The 10,747-nt window shown below is 45.5% G+C and overlaps 3 non-coding genes across 3 annotated transcripts; all 3 read right to left on the reverse strand.

Annotated features, from left to right (window-relative positions):
- Positions 1-544: 544 nt before the first annotated feature.
- trnav-aac (transfer RNA valine (anticodon AAC)) lies at positions 545-617 on the reverse strand. The gene has a single exon. It is a non-coding gene; the product is annotated as a tRNA-Val (tRNA).
- A 6,151-nt stretch (positions 618-6,768) lies between these two features.
- On the reverse strand, positions 6,769-6,841 carry trnav-cac (transfer RNA valine (anticodon CAC)). The gene has a single exon. It is a non-coding gene; the product is annotated as a tRNA-Val (tRNA).
- Positions 6,842-9,526: 2,685 nt separating this feature from the next.
- On the reverse strand, positions 9,527-9,599 carry trnav-aac (transfer RNA valine (anticodon AAC)). Its single transcript has one exon. It is a non-coding gene; the product is annotated as a tRNA-Val (tRNA).
- Between the last annotated feature and the right edge of the window lie 1,148 nt (positions 9,600-10,747).

The raw sequence follows: 10,747 nt of genomic DNA on the forward strand, positions 1-10,747 counted from the left end.
TGGCTCCCATCGAAGCAGGCTGGTAAAACGCGCACAGGCGTTTCCCGTGGGCCTGCCTGTGAGATAAAGGTTTCTATTTTCACTGACCTATATTGCATTGCTCAAGGGCACATCAGGACACTTTGGAAACTCTTTTAAAGGAAGAATGCCCTGAGCTATGACAAGACTTACACTTACCCCAACAAGGTGATGCTCAATGGCTTGTTCAAACAGCTGCTGCTCGTCTTGTGCCACCATCAGACAATCACAGAGCTATTGTGCCTTCTACACCTTACGGTAGCAACAAATCTAACTACTGCTTTACTTTAACAATAATAATGACGGCGACCACGATGACAACAAGAACAACAACAACAACATCATCATCATCATCATCATCAGATTTTAATTAAAAGTGGCTACACCAGCGTTTACAATTTCAACCTGTCGACGGACGGACGCTCTGAGAGCACCGATTTCGGGCACTCCAATGAAGAAAAGCTACCCACCGCCTCCGGGGAACCACGAGGGCAAACAGGACGAAAAGGGCCGGCCCACAGCAGGCTGTTTCCGCCCGGTTTCGAACCGGGGACCTTTCGCGTGTTAGGCGAACGTGATAACCGCTACACTACGGAAACTGACACCGCCACGTCTTGCTTCAAACGGTTACCGTTGAAGCCTGCTGGTAAAACGGGCTCAGGCATTTCAGGTCGGCTAGACTGTGAGATGGCGTCTGAAGTGCCGCGAAAGGATGCCATTTTCACAGACCTGTTTGGCATTGCTAAAGGGCACATCAGGACACTTCGGAAACTCTTTCAAAGGCAGGACGCCCTGCGCTCTGACAGTGCCTGCACTTAGCCCAACAAGGTGATGCTGAATGGCTTGTTCAAACGGCTGGTGGTCTTCCGTCACCACCAGACTATCAGAGCTATACTGCGCCTTCAACTACATAAGAGTAGATAGTAGGGTTTTTTGGGCGCGGCCTATTTTGTTATGACGTATGCCCTAAGCTTATTAATATTCCTACGTCATAATTGGGGGGCGTGATTTTAGGTAGAGTTATTTCCTTAATTATTCCTACGTCATATCCGTCAGAAAGTGTACACCCATAAAACCCTGAACATCAAGGCCACCCATAAATACCCCCACCCCTCTGAAGGCAACGCCCCGAAACTCTCCTCTCTATTTAAGAACCCGCGCTGCTTTTAGGCAATACCTCTTTAATTCTCAGCATCAGAAACATCCCGCTTCTTCAACATGTCCAGCGACATCAACATGAAACCCCGCAAGAAACAATCCCGGGCAAGGGTTCCTGTACTCACCAATTTGAAGATTGAACGCTCCTGGGTGTTGTTCTGGGGGGCTCGACGGGGTTACCGCTTTAAAAGGGATCCCAGCTATGTTGGAGTGGAGCTTTTTGCTTTGGGAGAGAAGGAGGGTACGTTGGAACCTTTTGAGACGGTAATTGAATACTCTTATGAGGACTGGTTGAAGGTGATGGCCTGGAGAGATCTGGGGCTTGTGGATAAGACTCTAGAAGGCTTGCAAGAGGGTCCAAGAGAATGCGAAATGGAGTCTCCGACTCAGGGTTTTGAAAGGTGTGAATGGGAAAGCTTGCAGAACTACGGTAGAGTGGTGAAGAGTCTATCTCTAACTACAGATCGTAAGGTTTTGTTTAGCAGTACCCTGATTACAAACCCTATTGAAGGGGGTGTGGAGGATCCAGAAAAACAGGTTACTGAAATTATGTTTGACGCCGTGGACTGGCCGTTCTTGAAAGAGGTCATAAACTGTATAAATGATGGTTTTGACATCTTGACCAAATGTTCGCAACTGGATTTGGTTAGAAGGAGAATATGCTGGATTATGGATTATATATCCCCCTTGAATGACGACGACGATGATAAAACAGACGACGTGTGGGGTTTTGGAGGGGGGTCTGACGGCTCAGGGGCTACTCTCTTCTAAGAGGGCGGTGTGTCGTGACGTAGTGAAGAGATAGGATAAAAGGCGCAACAATTCAATCATGGTTTAAAATTAAAGAGAATGTCTTACCTGAAAGCTGCGGACGTCGACAGGCTCTACAGGCCTCTTCAAACCCGGGATCACCCCTGGTTCTATTCCCCAGATTTTGTATACACTCTGGAACCCTTTGACTGCGGTTACTCTCCAAGACCTCAGACCCTGGACTGCTTCTGCAACTGGTTCTGTCATCAACACTCTGCAGCTAACCTGAGAGCGCTATTACACCATGTGCTTGACAGAAAAGTAGCCAACGCGAGCCTTTTCTCTACAGATTTAACCATCGATGAGGATCAACTTTCAAACCTGGAAAAGTTAATGGCTGCTGTAACAAAGACCGGGGGGTACGAACACTGGGATGAAGCGCTCAAGGGGGCCAAGAATGATATTAGGCCATTTCATCAACATCTGTATGACCTTTTACTGAGCATGTTTAATACACCTCTGTTTACTTTTAAAATAGGTCATATTGTTGTTTTATTTACATATGTAACTGAGGTGTGTGCCTACAAGATAAAGAAACAGGTATATTTGTTGATATAGATCAAGTAACCAATCATCTGATTTCTTTTTGTCTGGACCGTAGAAAAAATTGTTGTGTATGTTATACTTTTCTCAAATGTCTAAAAAGGGGTATCTGCTCTCCTGAAGTTGAATAAAAAACCTTGTATAAAAACTTTGCGCATAGTGTGGGTCTGTGTGGTTATTTGACAGAATGACTCGGCAAGCTCCCCAAATGCAGGAACTATACTACAACCCAGCCAAGATTGGGGGTTTGGCGGGTAAGAAGGGTTTTCAAAGAGGACTCGCTGAGGCCGGAGTGAAGGTTAATGATGTGGTTGTTTCAGAATGGTTACGGGAACAAGACGCCTATACCTTACATAAACCTCTCAGGATTAACTTTAAAAGAAACCGCGTATATGCAACTGACATAGACTCACAATGGCAAATGGATCTAGTCGATATGTCAAATTTATCAAAACATAACAATGGTCACAAATTGATGTTGATGTGTATCGATGTGTTATCAAAATATGCCTGGGCTCGCATTCTACATAATAAAACAGGTCGGGCGGTGACAAGGGCCTTTGAGGATATATTGTCCCAGGGTCGATGTCCTAAAAAACTGCAGACTGATAAAGGAAAAGAGTTTCTCAACAGAGAATTTCAGAATCTACTGAAGAGACACAAAATACATCATTTCACCACCGGTAATGAGCTTAGGGCATCGGTAGTGGAGAGGTTTAACCGCACCATAAAGACCAAAATGTGGAGATATTTTACAGCGGTCAACACGTTCAAGTATTTTGATAAAGTTCAGGATTTTATCGATGCTTACAACCAAGGGTATCACACCAGTATTAAAATGAAGCCTAAAGATGTTGATCAAAGTAATTCTTTTAAGGTCTATAAAAAATTATACGGACCATTTATTAAGAAGGGAAAAACTACTTATAAGTTCAACATCGGTGATGTGGTTCGCGTTTCAAAGCTAAGGAGTACTTTTGCCAAAGGTTATGAAGAAACATTTTCTGACGAATATTTTACAGTTACCGAACAGTTGGCTAGAGACCCACCCGTGTACCGGTTAAAAGACTATGACGGGGAGGATATAGAAGGAACGTTTTACGAAGCCAAGTTACAAAAAATTATTGTGGGTAAAGACAGTGTATACAGAGTTGAAAAGATATTAGCTGAAAAAACCCAGAACCGGAAAAAATATGTGTTGATGAAATGGCTTGGATGGCCTGAAAAGTTCAATAGTTGGGTCCCGGAACAACAGGTTTGCGATATTCAATCCTTATAACAACTTGCCCGCGGGTGTGTTGTGGGCATTACTTTCGATACTCAAGATGGAATCAGGAGGCTTCTACGTGACTCTACCCAGTAACGCCTCTCTCGATATATACCCTAAAAATGAAATATCCAGTTACACGGTACAATTTGGAAAATCTATAGATCTAAGGGGGTCGTGGGAAGTGGGGTTGGCGGAAATACAGTATCCTTACACTTGGGCTGTTTTACAAGATAAGGATGCCACCTTCGCCATTTTTGATGATGTTAAAAAGAGTCAATGGACATTCACGATACAAGGAGGTTATTATGACAATGTGGATAAAATATTAGATGAGATGCATAAACAGTTCTCAGAAGGCACCCCCAACATCAAGCTATATTACAACCCTATTAAAAACAGAGTGTACAAGGTGTCAAAACCAGGTATTAGCATTCAAACCAGCGGCCAACTGGGGCGTATATTTGGGATCTATTCTGACACAGAGAGCAGGTTCTCAGAAGTGGTGGGGCGGCTTTTACACTCTTTATGTGTATACGGATATCATAACCCACCAGAGGGTCGGGGATAGTTATGTCCCCCTTTTGAGAAATGTACTTATTAAAGGTAAAAGCAATGACATGGTCACAATTACTTATGACAAGCCACACTACGTACCAGTCTCAAAGACCCAATTTGACAACATCACGATCGAAGTAAAATCGGATCAGAATATCAACGTACCCTTCCGCTTCAGTAAAGTTATTGTCAAACTACATTTTCGACCCCTGAAACAGTTTGTACATTATTAAAATGGCTACCTCGAGGGGTTATGTAGATCCTAGCGCCTATGTGGATTATTACAAGATGCAAGCCGGGAACGGCTTGCCCGGTTTTGTAGGAGCCCCCACAATGTATGGCGCCGGTCTAGGAGGACTCTTTCATGGTCTCTTTAGAATGGCCGTACCCCTGCTTAAGAGAGGCTTTGCTATAGCCAGACCCCACTTGAAATCAGCGGCTAAAAATATTGTTAGTGACGTGTTCACCAATGTTATGAACCGGGCAGCTAGCCATGAGCATCAGGAGGGTTCGGGTCTCATGGTAATGGCGAGGAGGGGGGGTAAAAGAAGAAACAGCATGTGTCCACCAGGGCGACGAAGATCCGTGGCTAACAAAAAACGAAGAATCTCTCATTCTCCAACATATCGTGGAAACACTCGGAGAAGGAAGCAGCACAAGAAAAAACCTGCAAAAAGAAAGTCTCAAAGAAAGAAAAATAGAGCCTCAGGATACATCTTTTAAACATGTCTTTTGTCAACAGTCTATCGGAAGAATGCGTCAAATCAGAACTGGATCTGTTTACAGTTCCATACACTCAAACGAGTATAGATAAGATCATATATGTAGAGATTCCCCCTCTTTCTGCAATTTCAGACACGGCCCCTCTGGAGTTTTTTATAGCTGGCAATGGCGAGGATTATATTGATTTGAATAACACATTTATTTTAATGAACTGTAAAGTGACTGATTAGGATGGCGATGCAATCGAGAAGACGGCCAACGCTGGGGTCATCAATTAATCAATTACCCGGTGGCCACCATGTTTTCACAGGTGGATGTGACCCTGGGAGATCGGCTCATTAGTCAAAGCAGCAATACTTACCCCTATAGAGTCATGATGGAGTGTATCCTTAATTATAGTGAGGAGACCCTAAGCAAACAGTTCAGCCCCGGCCTTCTCTTCAAAGACATCCCGGAAGCTATGGACGACAAGGATCCAGAGGGACTCAATAAGGGTTTGCAAAAAAGATCGGCCTCTTCAACAGAAGGGAGGACCTTTGAGCTAATGGGGCATATCCATGCAGACATATTTTTCCAAGAAAAACTCATGCTCAACGGGGTAGACATTAAAATTAAAATGATCCGTAGTAAAAGTGCTTTTTGTCTGATGACCCCTGATACGGAAAAATATAAACTGACCATATTATCGGCCTCGCTGTTTGTGAAATAAGTGTCCGTCTCCCCGGCGGTTAAACTAGGACACGCGCTGGCGTTAGTGACGGCAAACGCCAAGTACCCGATCGAAAGAGTCTATATGAAAGTCCACAGTATCCCCGCAGGGACACGGGTGATGAACCAGGAAAATCTGTTTCTAGGACAGCTCCCAAAACAGGTTATTATAGGTCTCGTGGATAATGATGCATTTACCGGGGTTTACAACAAGAACACCTTTAACTTTAAACATTATAACGCGGAATTTATAGCATTGTACGTCGATGGTGTGCAGGTTCCATCCAGACCTTTTCAACCTGACTTTGAAAACGGCAATGCGGTTCGTGAATATTACAGTCTAGTACTGGCTACGGGTCGCCATCTCAAGGATCAAACTCTGCTGATCGATCGCCGGGAATACTGCAGCGGTTACACCCTGTATGGTTTCAACCTGACCCCTGACGAAGAGTGTGGACAACATATTTCACTGATGAAGACGGGCAATATGCGTTTGGAGATGCGTTTCAAGCAGCCTCTACCACACACTGTAAATATGGTCGTGTATGCTGTGTTTGACAACATTATTGAGGTGAATCAGAGGAGAAACGTTCCGTATGATTATTATTAAAATGAACACCAGAGAGCTCAACCACATCATGAATGCCCTGGCCGGCTCACGGAAACTGTTTCAAGGAGTCTACGCCTGCGATCAGCTGCCTAAATTTAAGATCAAGAATTTACCTGCAATGTACATAATCAACACACACCCTAAAAATATGCCCGGAGAACATTGGCTGGCTATTTATCTAAGGGAGGACCACCGTGGTGAATTTTTTGATTCCTATGCAAACCCCCCGGATTTCAGACCTTTCCCTCGGAAGATCAATAACTTTCTGCTCAACAACTGTCAAGAAACCATTTACAGCGGTCGTCAAGTACAAAGTCTTCAGACCTTCACTTGTGGTCAGCACTGTGTGCACTAGCACGCATGCACCGCGGGTTGTTTCCGCCCGGTTTCGAACCAGGGACCTTTCGCGTGTGAGGCGAACGTGATAGCCACTACACTACGGAAACCGACCTGTCCTGGTGTTTCGAATGGCTCCCATCGAAGCCGGCTGGTAAAACGCGCACAGGCGTTTCCCGTGGGCCAGCCTGTGAGATAAAGGTTTCTACACTCACCTAAAGGATTATTAGGAACACCTGTTCAATAACCAACCAATCATATGGCAGTTGCTTCAATGCATTTAGGGGTGTGGTCCTGGTCAAGACAATCTCCTGAACTCCAAACTGAAAGTCTGAATGGGAAAGAAAGGTGATTTAAGCAATTTTGAGCGTGGCATGGTTGTTGGTGCCAGACGGGCTGGTCTGAGTATTTCACAATCTGCTCAGTTACTGGGATTTTCACGCACAACCATTTCTAGGGTTTACAAAGAATGGTGTGAAAAGGGAAAAACATCCAGTATGCGGCAGTCCTGTGGGCGAAAATGCCTTGTTGATGCTAGAGGTCAGAGGAGAATGGGCCGACTGATTCAAGCTGATAGAAGAGCAACTTTGACTGAAATAACCACTCGTTACAACCGAGGTATGCAGCAAAGCATTTGTGAAGCCACAACACGTACAACCTTGAGGCGGATGGGCTACAACAGCAGAAGACCCCACCGGGTACCACTCATCTCCACTACAAATAGGAAAAAGAGGCTACAATTTGCACAAACTCACCAAAATTGGACAGTTGTTGCCTGGTCTGATGAGTCTCGATTTCTGTTGAGACATTCAGATGGTAGAGTCAGAATTTGACGTAAACAGAATGAGAACATGGATCCATCATGCCTTGTTACCACTGTGCAGGCTGGTGGTGGTGGTGTAATGGTGTGGGGGATGTTTTCTTGGCACACTTTAGGCTCCTTAGTGCCAATTGGGCATCGTTTAAATGCCACGGCCTACCTGAGCATTGTTTCTGACCATGTCCATCCCTTTATGACCACCATGTACCCATCCTCTGATGGCTACTTCCAGCAGGATAATGCACCATGTCACAAAGGTTGAATCATTTCAAATTGGTTTCTTGAACATGACAATGAGTTCACTGTACTAAACTGGCCCCCACAGTCACCAGATCTCAACCCAATAGAGCATCTTTGGAATGTGGTGGAACGGGAGCTTCGTGCCCTGGATGTGCATCCCACAAATCTCCATCAACTGCAAGATGCTATCCTATCAATTTGGGCCAACATTTCTAAAGAATGCTTTCAGCACCTTGTTGAATCAATGCCACGTAGAATTAAGTCAGTTCTGAAGGCGAAAGGGTGTCAAACATAGTATTAGTATGGTGTTCCTAATAATCCTTTAGGTGAGTGTATTTTCACTGACCTATTTTGCATTGCTCAAGGACACATCAGGACACTTTGGAAACTCTTTCAAAGGAAGAACGCCCTGAGCTATGACAAGACTTACACTTACCCCAACAAGGTGATGCTCAATGGCTTGTTCAAACAGCTGCTGCTCGTCTTGTGCCACCATCAGACAATCACAGAGCTATTGTGCCTTCTACACCTTACGGTAGCTTTACTTTAACAATAATAATGACGGCGACCACGACGACAAAAAGAAAAACAAGAACAACAACAACAACAACAAGAACAATAACATCATCATCAGATTTTAATTAAAAGTGGCTACACCAGCGTTTACAATTTCAACCTGTCGACGGACGGACGCTCTGAGTGCACCGATTTCGGGATACTTCGGAAACTCTTTCAAAGGCAGGACGCCCTGCGATCAGACAGTGCCTGCACTTAGCCCAACAAGGTGATGCTGAATGGCTTGTTCAAACGGCTGGTGGTCTTCCGTCACCACCAGACTATCAGAGCTATTTTGCGCCTTCAACTACATAAGAGTAACAGCAATGTCACCGATCCTGCTACGGTCGTATTGCAACAGCAACGACATGTATCGATTTTAAAAGTGTCAGTTCCAGCGCCTCGCAAAGCTACCCTTCTGCGATCATTTGTTCTCAAGGTCAGGATTTCTTGCCACTCCGAGGAAGAGAAAACGACGGCCGGCCATGGGGCAGAGAGATGAGGACGGGTAACACGGCACTGGCACGCGTGCACCGCGGGTTGTTTCCGCCCAGTTTCGAACCAGGGACTTCTCGCGTGTGAGGCGAACATGATAGCCACTACACTACAGAAACCAACCTGTCCTGGGGTTTCGATTGGCTCCCATCGAAGCAGGCTGGTAAAACGCGCACAGGCGTTTCCCGTGGGCCTGCCTGTGAGATAAAGGTTTCTATTTTCACTGACCTATATTGCATTGCTCAAGGGCACATCAGGACACTTTGGAAACTCTTTTAAAGGAAGAATGCCCTGAGCTATGACAAGACTTACACTTACCCCAACAAGGTGATGCTCAATGGCTTGTTCAAACAGCTGCTGCTCGTCTTGTGCCACCATCAGACAATCACAGAGCTATTGTGCCTTCTACACCTTACGGTAGCAACAAATCTAACTACTGCTTTACTTTAACAATAATAATGACGGCGACCACGATGACAACAAGAACAACAACAACAACATCATCATCATCATCATCATCAGATTTTAATTAAAAGTGGCTACACCAGCGTTTACAATTTCAACCTGTCGACGGACGGACGCTCTGAGAGCACCGATTTCGGGCACTCCAATGAAGAAAAGCTACCCACCGCCTCCGGGGAACCACGAGGGCAAACAGGACGAAAAGGGCCGGCCCACAGCAGGCTGTTTCCGCCCGGTTTCGAACCGGGGACCTTTCGCGTGTTAGGCGAACGTGATAACCGCTACACTACGGAAACTGACACCGCCACGTCTTGCTTCAAACGGTTACCGTTGAAGCCTGCTGGTAAAACGGGCTCAGGCATTTCAGGTCGGCTAGACTGTGAGATGGCGTCTGAAGTGCCGCGAAAGGATGCCATTTTCACAGACCTGTTTGGCATTGCTAAAGGGCACATCAGGACACTTCGGAAACTCTTTCAAAGGCAGGACGCCCTGCGCTCTGACAGTGCCTGCACTTAGCCCAACAAGGTGATGCTGAATGGCTTGTTCAAACGGCTGGTGGTCTTCCGTCACCACCAGACTATCAGAGCTATACTGCGCCTTCAACTACATAAGAGTAGATAGTAGGGTTTTTTGGGCGCGGCCTATTTTGTTATGACGTATGCCCTAAGCTTATTAATATTCCTACGTCATAATTGGGGGGCGTGATTTTAGGTAGAGTTATTTCCTTAATTATTCCTACGTCATATCCGTCAGAAAGTGTACACCCATAAAACCCTGAACATCAAGGCCACCCATAAATACCCCCACCCCTCTGAAGGCAACGCCCCGAAACTCTCCTCTCTATTTAAGAACCCGCGCTGCTTTTAGGCAATACCTCTTTAATTCTCAGCATCAGAAACATCCCGCTTCTTCAACATGTCCAGCGACATCAACATGAAACCCCGCAAGAAACAATCCCGGGCAAGGGTTCCTGTACTCACCAATTTGAAGATTGAACGCTCCTGGGTGTTGTTCTGGGGGGCTCGACGGGGTTACCGCTTTAAAAGGGATCCCAGCTATGTTGGAGTGGAGCTTTTTGCTTTGGGAGAGAAGGAGGGTACGTTGGAACCTTTTGAGACGGTAATTGAATACTCTTATGAGGACTGGTTGAAGGTGATGGCCTGGAGAGATCTGGGGCTTGTGGATAAGACTCTAGAAGGCTTGCAAGAGGGTCCAAGAGAATGCGAAATGGAGTCTCCGACTCAGGGTTTTGAAAGGTGTGAATGGGAAAGCTTGCAGAACTACGGTAGAGTGGTGAAGAGTCTATCTCTAACTACAGATCGTAAGGTTTTGTTTAGCAGTACTCTGATTACAAACCCTATTGAAGGGGGTGTGGAGGATCCAGAAAAACAGGTTACTGAAATTATGTTTGACGCCGTGGACTGGCCGTTCTTGAAAGAGGTCA

The sequence above is a fragment of the Amia ocellicauda genome (genome assembly GCF_036373705.1).
Source record: "Amia ocellicauda isolate fAmiCal2 chromosome 11 unlocalized genomic scaffold, fAmiCal2.hap1 SUPER_11_unloc_2, whole genome shotgun sequence".
NCBI lineage: Eukaryota > Metazoa > Chordata > Actinopteri > Amiiformes > Amiidae > Amia > Amia ocellicauda.